A 12,079-nucleotide genomic window follows, 5' to 3' on the forward strand; every position below is an offset into this window, starting at 1 on the left:
TCTCTTTGGGGTACAGACCTAGTAGCAGGTATGCACAGTCCCAGTGCTCTTTGGGTATAGTTCCAAATTGCTCTCCAAAATGGTTGGATCAGTTCACAACTCCCCCAACAATGCATTAGTTGGAACAGTGCTTGTGAGGAATAACTTTGGCAGCTAGGTGGCATGGTGGATAGAGCATAGGGCCTGGAGTCAGGAGGATCTGAGTTCAAATCCTGATTCAGACATCACTAGCTATATGATTCCTGAGCAATTCATTTAACTTCACTGTCTGCCTTTTCTGTTAAAAGGATTTAATGGGGGGCAGCTGGGTGGTGAAGTGGATAAAGCACCGGTCCTAGATTCAGGAGAATCTGAGTTCAAATGTGACCTTAGACACTTGACACTTGCTAGTTGTGAGACCCAGGGCCAGCTACTTAACCCTCATTGCCCTGCAACCCCCCCCCCCCAAAAAAAAAGGATATGACGGATGATAATAAATAATATCCATCTCCCAAGGCAGGTCATGAGGGTTAAATGAGATTATATTTGTAAAGCACTTAGCACAGTGCATGGCACATAGTAAGCCCTTAACAGATGTCTGTTTCTTTTCTACTAACTAATAATTTCAACAAGTTAATAATCTTACCTTCACATTCTCAAATTCTTGTTTCATGTCCTTCATTAAGGGCACCCAGAGATCTCCTTAATAACATAAATGCCCCCACCCTCTCATAAGCCCCCATAGCTATTGACATAATGACATAGTGCCTGTCAGCACCATCTCTACAGGCTTTGATAAGTGTGTGGCTTTTTTTTTTTTAATACCCAGCAATATGATGCTGGAGTTAAGAATATTCTTTTCCCTCAAATTGAACTTACTCTGGTCTCAACCGTACAGAAAGCTGTGGGTTTATTCAAGATGCTGCCAAATTGTTTACTCTTAGAGACTTTTTAAAGCTATCTCATGAATATGCGTTTCTGCACCCAATGTTAGATAAACAGCTTAATCATTTTTGTCAACTGAATCTTTCAAATCTTTGACCCAAATCATCAGTCACGTAATTTCCCCCAAGCCTGTGTGCGTGGTCGGAATAAGTTTAGTTTGTTCTGTGAATCATTTTGAAAAGGTGTTTGTTGCCCTTTTAGTCTAAAAACTTCCTCCTTAGCAGACAGCCATATTACCTGGCAGCAGATCTGTCACTTACTAAAAAGAATAATGGCAATGTGAGATTTATTTCCTTCTATTAGAAGGAAACTGATTCATTAATAATTTCTATTTTTTTCCCCTTGTATAGGCTTGCCTTTTTCCCATATCTGTGCCCTAATGCAAAGGTCCAGAGGTCAACAGATTGGGAGATTTAGATTTGACAGATCAGATTGTGTAGAGCTTGGTAGGAGGGGATTGGTATATTTTTCTTTCTCTTTTCTTGGATAAGAATTACACATCAACCCTATATCATATCCAACATGCCCGACGCTTGGAGGCATAGTTATGTCAACAGAAACAAACGTTCCCCAATAGCATCATTAGGACTGGAGATGGCTTTAAAGTAATGAGACTGGTCCCATTGTGCATGGAGGCCAGTTGCGTTACTTAAGTACAAAAATAGCCTCCTGTTAACACGAACAGTAGCTCTAAGAACATGCAGTTAAAGATGAGGACTGTATCTGCTTACTAGTAATGACATCCCCTGAAAATTAACGCAGACCTTGTTTTCTTATGGGGGCACTTCTGAGAAGTACCTGAGGTTTTTATTCTTGTGGCTATTTGTTGGTGTTTGGAAATTTCCAGTGAGGCGTTTGTGGTTTCTGCTGAAAATGATTTATCTCCCTTGAACATTTCAGTCCCAGTGCAGTATATTTATGCTCCAGAGATTAAGAGCAAGTTCAGTTTACACCCAGGGAGTAAATATTGTACTTCTACTAATTTTTCAGGTTCAAATAAAGCAAGAAGACAGGAAAGGAAGCACTGCTTCTTGATTATGGAACAAACTTTGTGGTCCATTTAGTAGCTGTAGGATATTGTGGACTCTTTATCACCACCCCCACCCCCCCTCCACTGAATAAATTCTGGTGGCTCCCTTTTACTTATGACTTCAAATGTAAACCTGTCTTTTGGGTATTTAAAGGCCTTTACCACTGGGCCTCAACCTATTTTTCCAAGCTTTTTATACATTACTTCCCTTCACGCTCTCTGCAATCCAGCCAAACTATCCTTCTTGCTATTCCACATTCCATCTCCCTAACTTTGCACACACAGTTTCCCGTGTTTGGAATAGAAGGAATACTCTCTCCTCACCCCTATTCTCAAAAGGCCTAGTTTCCTTCATGGCTCAGGGTTTATGTATGTGGTTAACACAGAAGCTGTTGGATTGGCCTAACCTGTAGGATCTTCCCAAACAAAAATCCCCACCTATGGTGTTCACAACATTTTATTTAAAAAAGAAAGAATGGTTTATATTGGTAACTTGTTTTAGACCATTTCAGCATGAATGATGCTTTTCATAGATTGTAAATACTGTAGCTTTGTGTGGTGAAAACTTTTTATGCATAATATAATCTATTCATAGGCAGCTGTAGTCTATGGAGCATCACAGATTCCCATGGTGATTCCCATATGCAGGAGTCTGTATTTGGATCTTCAAGTTAGCTGACAGATGTGTAAAATCACATACAGCCAGGCTGTTCCCCACAGGCATCATAGCTGAGGAGTTCTTGTTGTTCTCCTAGTCTGTGGAATATATTGCACTACCAAAGTCTGCTCCCAATATTGTAGTCCTGGAAGAATCTGTTCTTTACCGGTATGTAAAGCTAAGGTTTGCAAATAAGCTCATTAATCATAATGCATCAGATACTGTCTTTTAAAGGTAATAGTAATTATTTGACACTTTCCCACATCTAAGGTTGGACTTTTGGGCAGTGAGTGAGTTGCTGAGTGACCTGATGTGGACATTAGGACTTGGTTGCCCCTATGCTTGTATTTCTTGGCCTTTGATCCAACTTTACTTTGTTTCTGGAGGCAGGCCACCAATCATTCTTCTAAAAGATCCTGTGAGGACCAGGTGGGCAGCTCCCAGAGTGCTGCTGAGAACAACTTGCAGGTTATTAGATTGGGCTGAATGATCTCTGGGCTTCTCCCTTTCTCGGGGAAACAATAGATCTTAACCCAGAGGGCCCAAGGCCTCTTGATTAGTGGGTTCTAATCTTTTCTCATTCTGGACCTTTATGAGATTTAAAGACTCATTTAGGAACCATGAGTATTCAGGGTGTTGTAGTCAAACCCCACACTGCCACCTTCCCAAGGAAACATTTGGTCAGATGAGGGTCTAATGACCTGTGCTAGAAGTTCTTCCCTGTATTTTAAGTAAGGCTCTGTGTTTCAGGAAAAAAGAGTGACTGATTTGAAGTCAGAAAGTCTGGAATCAAATCCTGACTTGGCTACTTAGTAATTGTGTTATCGGGGGGCAAGTTATTTAACCTCTCTCGGCCTCAGTTTCTTCAACCATGAAGTGAGGGGACTAGACTCACTCTTAGTGGGGGGAAGGGGTGTACCCTTCCATCTCTAACTAAATATATAATCCTATAATATGGGATATATTGGCCTTCCTTGGAGTCCTAAACTAAACTGGAAACCACCTCCTGGTTTCCCAGGTTTCATCTTGACCCAGATTTCTTCAAATGGTTGTTCAATGGGAAGGACCTGGCCAGTTGCTACTTTAGGTTGATGCAGGGACTTCTGAACTCAGAGAGGGATCAAGACCTACAGTGATTCTTTATTCAATAAAGTATCAAATTCAGGTTCCTCATTCTAATGTTCAAAGTCCAGCATATTTGACCTTACCTTAACCTGTCTGACCTTATAAACTGAATATACATGCCTTGGCCATCTCTGCCTGTTGTCTGTCTTCATGCTATTTTCCTATCCTTAGGTAGTTGTTTCCTTCTTGTCTATCTACTTTCTACGCATTTTTCAAATTCCATCTATAGCCTCTAGTATGTGTTGATCCCCGGCTCTGACTACTTGTGACACCTATTGACTATACCATTTATTTCAGAACTTAATTGTAAGCTGTATTCTTCTCAGTTTTTTTTTTTTTGCATGTAAATTGTGCTTCCTCAAATAGATGGTCATTTCTTTGAAGGCTAAGAGCATATTTTTTACTTTTTGTCTTCATGCTTTGCAAGGCCTATAATAGATGTTTAGTAAATCGCTTCTAACTTGATTTGCCTTTAATTGAAGACCCATGCTTAGGACACTTACTTTCTCTTGGCTTCTTTTAATGTCACACTTACTAGAAAGAGTGATCTGGTTTTTTTGGTTACTTTTGTTTTTATACACATTTTGGCTTTTCTGCCTCTGAATTTTTTTCCCCTTTATATTTCTTAAGTGATAATAGTTCTGAATCATAGCTGAGAGTGTCTGCCTGATTGTAAGATTTATTTTCCCCTTAGGAGGAGTTCATGCCCAAAGATACAGATATATGAGTCTGCTTACTGTTACTTGCTGAAGAGAAGAATAATTGACTACAAAAGCCCATTCTCTTGACAATAATTTTCCAAGTTAGTTGACTTATTCTTGGCGGGGAGGGGAGCACGGAAAGTACCTTTGCAATTAAATTCACTTCTATCTATATGTCTTTTCCAGCAAATAGGATGGATTGGAAAACATTTAAAGATAAAATTCCATCTAGCATTTTATGTTATTGAACTTGATTTTCTTTCCCCGGTCTCCCAGCAGAATGTAAACTCCTTGGGGGCAGGAAATGTTTAGCTTTTGTATCTCCAAGATTATTCTGACTATAATAATAATAATAATAATAATAGCATTTAAATAGTGTTTTCAGGTTTATGTTCCTAGTCTTTTGTGTATATTATATCCTGTGACACCCACAACAGCCCTGTGAGATAGGTGCTGCTATTTCACAGATAAGGAAAATTATGTAAGAGGAGCTAAATGATTTGCTTAGACTCTGTTTTGCCACCACGCCTTGGGCCTTGGGTAATAAACTCTAGTGGCTCCTGATCTTCTCTAGGATCAAATAAAAAATCCTCTGATCTTCAAGGACCTTGACTATCTGACCCCCTACTACCTTTCCAGTCTTCTTACACCGTACTCATTCCCACTTGCTGTACAGTCTGGTGATGCTGGCCCTCATACTTTTCCTCCCACAAGATGCCATCCCAGTTTAGTGCATTTGCAGTGGTTGTCTTCATGCTTCCTCATCTCTGCCTGCTGACTTCCAGGTTTTTCTTCAAGTCCCAGCTAAAATCTTATCTTCCAAGAAGCCCCTTTTTGATCTCCTTAATGTAAATGCCTTCCCTCTGTTGAATATCTCCAGTATGTATCTTGTTTGTGCCTAGCTGTTTTTATATTATCTCCCTCATTATACTGTGAGCTACTTGAGAGCAGGGAATCTCTTTTTTGTCTTTCTCTGTATCCCCAGAACTTGGCACAGTGCCTGGCACAAAGTAGGCACTTAATAAAGACTTCTTGACTCCCAACTCTAAGACTCTCCTATATGCTGTACTTTAAACTTTCTGTTATATTTTCATTATAAATAGTAGATATACTTAATAGGATAACAGTGATGAGAGTTCAGTTAGCATTCCATAAACTGTGATAATGTCCAAATTAATGGTAGTCATTTTGCTACATTTTAGCAAGAAAATTGTTTGGGGTTAGGAGGTGATAGATATTGGTCAAGGAGGAGATCTCATGTAATTATAATAGAATAAGAGGGGTTTAATGAGTAGACTCAAAGGATAGAGGTTTATGGATCATTGCCATCCTGAAAGAGGTATTAAGTAGCCCAGAGATATGTTCTTGGTCCTTTTCTCTTCAGCATTCATATTAGATGATATATTTATCAAATCTGTGGATCATAGGAAGTTGGGTGTTCCTGAATGCTGGATGGTAGACTGATGGTAGGCCAGAATGATGAACCAAATGTAATAAGAGAAGCCTCACAGTATAGCAGAAGGAGTCACACATCACTAATAGTGTGTGTGTGTGTGTGTGTGTGTGTGTGTGTGTGTGTGTGAGTGAGAAGAGGAGAAGGAAGAAAGGAAAGAAAGAACAAAAAGTGAAAAAGAAAGAAAGCTGAGAGTTTTAGTTTTAGTGAGCTGCAAACCCATTTCAGTTGATACAATTTGATGTTGTCTAGGGCTTCATTAATAGATGAGAATGCAGAATGAGGAAGGTGAAAGTCAAACCATGGACTTGTGTTCAGTCCTCAGTACTGAATTTTCAGAAGGACACTAATAAGCTGGAATGTGTCTAAGGGATGGCCACCAGGACAGTATGGGGAACTGGAAACAATAGATGATTTATTGAAGAGATTGTATGTATTAAAGATGTTAATTAAGACTGGAGAAGATGTGAGGAATAAGATCATTATCCTGAATTATGTCTGTGTTCATCCAGTAAAAGTGAGATTAGTTTGATTTTGATTGTCTCCAAAAGGTAGAACATGGGCCAAGGGATGGAAGTTGCATAGACGTAAATTTTGCCTCAATGGAAAAGAGGGTGAGGAGAAATACCATTGACTCTTGTTTTTTTGTGTTTTTTTTTTTCGGTAAGGCAATTGGGGTTAAGTGACTTGCCCAGGGTCACACAGCTAGTAAGTGTGAAGTGTGTGAGGTCGGATTTGAACTCAGGTACTCCTGACTCCAGGGCCGGTGCTTTATCCACTGCGCCACCTAGCTGCCCCTATACCATTGACTCTTAACAATCAGAGTTGACCAAAAGGGTAACATACTGCATTGGTAGTTAAGTTTCCCATCATTTAAGGTCTTCAAGGAGAGGCTGAATGACTCAACCTGCTTATTGTTGATATTTATTAAAAGAGATTTCTACTCAAATTTTTGGTCTTTCCCAAATATTAGATTCTTTAAATTTGGGATTCAGGACACCGGGGTTCTAGTTTCTGTTCTTTCGCTACTTACAGCCACACTTCTCTAGAAGTCAGTTTTTTCTTCTATAAATTAATGGCATCTAACTCATTTATCTCTGAGGCGCCCCTTCCATTGCTGAAATTTTGTGATTTATTGTATTTCCTCTATTATAGTATTTGCCTTCTGAAGGAAAATGACACCTAAAGTATCCCTTTTCTAAAGGTGTGTGTGTGATTGTGTGTGAAATGTCAAGGCTCCATCTTAATTTCGTGGAATGATACATATGTTTTTTAAAATTTAAGAAATGGAGAAAAATTGTGGCTCTAATTAGTGGCAGAGCTAGAACTAAAACCCATCTGAATTCTTAGAAAATGTGCCTGTATATTTTCAATGTGTACAACATGTATGCAGGTAATTATTGGGCTTTGATTTATTAGTAATTTTAAATAAATGACCCAAAAGGTAGAGGTTAACTGTCTGCAGGGTTTTGGGTCCTTTTCCCTGTTAGTACTTGTAGCCTCACTTACTCTCTTTCCTCCTCCATATGTAAATAGGAAAAGGGTGGGGTCAAAGATGTGACTGGCAAGTAAGGACTTGTGAGCTCTAAAGAGAGGTTTGGCTGGACCTAGCTGGCAACACTCATATTCCATAGATGGGGGGGCCAGAGCAGGGAATGAGTGTGTTTTTTTATTTTTGGCTTCTTCTCTAGCCTCAAACCCAGATAAGTACAACAAGTTGCAAAGGCTAGCTTTTAAAAAAATTTAAAGTTTTGAGTTCCAAATTTTATCCCTTCCCCCCTTCCCTGAGGATGGTAGCTTTTTAAGATTTTTTTTCCCTATGACTCTTCGTGTTGTCTTCGCTATGAGAGTTTAGATATTTTTATAGGTACTATAAAATTTTTTCAGAATAAAATGCAAAAAAAAGAAGCATAAAGGGGTACTTCATTTAATTTTTTCTTTTACCTATCATTACACTTTCCCTGAGTTAAGCGACGAATTTAGTTCATCATCTGGCTACTTTTGAGGAATGTTCACTGAATCTTATTGAAGTTGTTTTAAAGAGTCTTGGCATAAAGCATTTAAGAATGCATAGAAGCTATTTTTTTTTCTTGAATTCTTGTTATATTACTTTAAAAAAGGGGGAAAACTCCTGCAACCTGAAAACTTAATTAGGAATTAAGGTCATATATTTAAAGCTGGCAAGGACCTTCAAAGCCATGCTCTCATCCTGCAGGTGAGGAATCTGAAGCACAGAGGATAATGACTTGTGGGGTCTTGCAGCTAATAAGAGTCTTGAACTCAGGTCTTCCTGCCTCCAAAGTCCAGAGCTCCATCCCCTCAACAGTGCTAACGCTAATGGCCTTTCCCCACATTTGGCAGGGATATCCCAGCGTTCTGTTAGTTGTCTCTGAGCCAGGGCATCCTCTCATTCAGTCCCAGCGCTATAAATGTTAACTCGCTTTTTTGTTAAAGCTATTATGACCTGATTTCTTTAGGCCCAGCTTAATTTCCTTCACATTCCAGAGCACAGAAATCTAACTTCATAGGATGGTGAATTTAGGGCAGGAAGAGGCCTTAGAGGTCATCAAGGAGTGAATGAACCTGAGCCTCAGAGAGGTTAAATGATTTGCCTTAAATCACACAGTAAGTAGCAGAGCCTTGATTTACACGTAGGTCCTCTACCTCCAAATCTAGCACTTCTGCCATTCTTCCTGCTGATAGAAGAGCTCTATGTTTTCATAACAGAAAGAGGTCCCTTCTCCATTGACTTAGATGCAGTGAGTTTACTACTGTCCCTTGGGATTTTATAGCGTTTTGGTAATAGGCACAAGTCGATCTACCCGAAAGGCTTTATTTACCTTTAAGAAAGCCCGTGTTTTGAAACTTGGCTGTTTTTTCTTTAAGGCTGCCTTCATAAAATTGCATTGACATAATTTCTGGCCTTAAATCATGCAAATCTTTAGTTTCCTTGAAATCAAGAGTATCCTGTGCCATATCAATTAAAGTAAATGTACTTTCAATTAAAGGTGTTAAGGATGAGATTGAAGAGATTAATTCTTTATAAAAGAATGACCTTCAGTAGTCAGATCCAATTAGGTGGTTCTCCAACTATATTTCATCTTGATGGGACAAGTCTACTGCTAACAATCCATCATTGTGATCTTTTCAAAGGAAGAGAATATGTTAGATTTGGATTCATAAAGGAATAACTAAACAGCTTTGGTAACATGAACAGTAGCTAATTTAAATAGTGGTGTCTAGGTATTGTAGGTGTGAGTAGAAATACACCAGAAAATGTTGATGCTGGAGATGTTTTCCCCTCTAAAATATTAAGTAGGAAATTATGTTCATATAAAGAGGCAGCTAGGTAGCTCAGTAGATAAAGTGCTGGGTGTAGAGTCAGAAAAACCTGAGTTCAAATCTGGCTCCAGACACTAGCTATGTGACCCTCAGCAAATCACTTAACCTCTGTTTGCTTTAGTCAACTAGAGAAGAAAGTGGCAAGCCAGTCCAGTATTTATGCCAAGAAAACCCCATGAAAACTGGTCCATGGCGTCATAAAAAGTCGAACATGACTAAACGACTGAACAACAAAAATGTTCATATAAAATGAATTACCTTTTCTTGAAAGTAGGTTAAGTGGCTAAGAATTGGAAATCAAAGGGAGGTCAATTAATTGGGGAGTGACTAAACAAGCTGTGACATATGTTTGTAATGGAATATTATTGTGCTACAAGAAATGACAAGCAGGATGATTTCAGAAAAGCCTGGAAAGATTTACACGAACCGATGAATAGTGAAGTGAATAGAACCAAGAGAATGTTGTATTCAGTAACAGCAATATTGTTCCATGAAGAACTGTGAATGACTTAGCTATTCTCAGCAATACTGTGATCCAAGACTAATGATGAAACATGCTATCCACCTCCAAGAAAGAACTGATATTGATTGAACGCAAACTGAAACATGCCATTTTTCACTTTCTTTTATTTTTTCTTTTATTCCAGTCTTCTTGGGCAAAATGACTAATATGGAAAGGTTTTACATAATTGCACATGTATAACCTATATCTGATTGCTTATTGCCTTAGGGAAGGAGGAGGGGAAGCAGGGAGGGAGAGATTTTGGAACTTAAAACTTTAAATAAAAATGTTTATTGAAAAAAGAAAATAGGCTTTACTTTACTCCAAAATTTCACCTGTCCTTTGTTATCCTATAAGTCTTTTTATGCCCCAACGTTTATGGAATCCATCAATATATTTCAATCCTAAAAGTGTTTTGTAGTGGTGTAATCTCTCTGGGCTTGTTACTTGAACTACAAAATGAGGGGATTGGAAAATGGGTCCCTTCTAATCCTAAAGCTGTGAGCCCATGAACCTAGTCTGGGAAACTCTAGAGTAGAGAATTTCATATTCTAAAGGGTATTTAATTTTTTTTCACATAGTAAGTTAAATAAACTTAATTTGTTTTTTGGTTGGTTTTTTTGTTGTTGTTTTTTTTGCTTCAGATTTTGTTTTTGTCCATTTAAATTCTTTGTTTACCAACCCAGCTTCCCACTCTTGCTATAAATGGGCCTCTCTTACCTCAGGCTGGTTTTCAGACAGTAACCTATGGGCACATCCACACCAAAACCTTTCCAGCTTGATAGGCCCAGCTTGAGTTTGCATGGCTCTGCTATAACCTGGGAACCCAGCATCACTTGGAAACAGGTTGCAGCACCAGTGTAGAGCTTAACTATAGTAAAAGGAAAGTCAGGATGATTCAAATACAGCATTATTCAGATATTCTTTCCCTGTAGGTTTTGGTCAGATGATTTAACAGTTCAGTGATTTAGTCTAATGTATTTTCTTCCTTTAGTAATTGCTGTTTGGTCTAGCTTTTCCATTGCAATTTTTCAAATTGTGCTTTATTTTATTAGTTCTTTGTTGCATTCATTCAATGTGCTTTATATCAGTATGCCCTATAATAGAACATAGTCAAAAAGAAAGATTTTTTCCAAATTGTCTGTTGTGTATACACACGCATATATATTCATGCCTTCACTTCTTAACATTAGCATAAGTGGAAAAACCATTGATGTATTCAGTATTATTGTTCCATTTCCTCAATTTTTTGGTAACTTTTAAATGGATATTTATTAGTCATTCTTCTCCCCATCCCTTTAATCTTTATGAAAATTGCCTTTGTGATCCTAGCTACTAGCCTCAACCTCTCAGTGCCCTAGATCATAAGTTACAGATCAGGTGCTATATTTTTTATTGGTCGAGGGAATTTCCTCGTCAGCACTTCCCTTCCTCAGTGAAATCACAGATTTTCCCTCTCTGCATAAAAACAAAACTATAAGTTCATTAGGTGATATAGTCCCTTAATATTGTATTACATGAACTCTAGAATTTTCAATAGAAAGTAGCTCATCATAGGACTTCTCCAAGGACCTCCCTGTTGCAGTCTTTAGTAACATAGTTCATATATATATATAGTGGGGACCAAATTTTAATTGGGGAGTGTTAGCTAAGTGGCTCACCGCAATATTGGGGCAAGGAAGGAGACTGGCAGCCTCCCTCAAAACAGAACAGGATTTATTTTAACAAGAATGAACTTAAAAAAAAAACACCACAAACAGGATCAGTAGGATCAAGGGAAAGGAAATAAAATGGGGAAAGGGAAATTATACAACCTGAAAAAAAAATACCACTGACCAGGAATCAGCTGAGAATACACAGCCCCGCTCCTGTTGCGGTCCAACTTCCAGCTAAAATGGCGACTTCTCCCCATTCCCCAAAACCCCACACAGCCCCCAACCAATTGTCTGGCCGCTCTGACAGTCACATGACTTCCCTCACTAGGCTTCCAATCATTATAATTTTGCCAGGCCCATGTAGGCGGCAGCGAGTGGTGATGACTTGAGGTGCCAGTGCCATGGCAACGGCTACAACCAGTGGGTGGAGCACCATGCTGTTTGCAGAGCCCCAGGCCAGTGCGCAGGGAGGCATAAAAACCTCAAATAACAATTAATTCTTTACTATACATATTTATTTATTTATTTATTTTGTTGGGGGCAATGAGGGTTAAGTGACTTGCCCAGAATCATGCAGCTAGTAAGTGTCAAGTGTCTGGGGCCAGATTTGAATTCAGGTCCTCCTAAATCTAGGGCTGGTGCTTTATCCACTGCACCACCTAGCTGCGCCCTCCCCCCCCATAATTCAT

General features: G+C 38.9%; 1 protein-coding gene across 2 annotated transcripts in view; it reads left to right on the forward strand.

Annotated features, from left to right (window-relative positions):
- STK39 (serine/threonine kinase 39) overlaps window positions 1–12,079 on the forward strand; it is a 323,317-nt gene that overhangs the window by 252,493 nt on the left and 58,745 nt on the right. The gene's annotated exons all lie outside the window — the stretch shown is intronic.

This window comes from Dromiciops gliroides, chromosome 3, assembly GCF_019393635.1.
Source record: "Dromiciops gliroides isolate mDroGli1 chromosome 3, mDroGli1.pri, whole genome shotgun sequence".
Taxonomy (NCBI): Eukaryota; Metazoa; Chordata; class Mammalia; order Microbiotheria; family Microbiotheriidae; genus Dromiciops; species Dromiciops gliroides.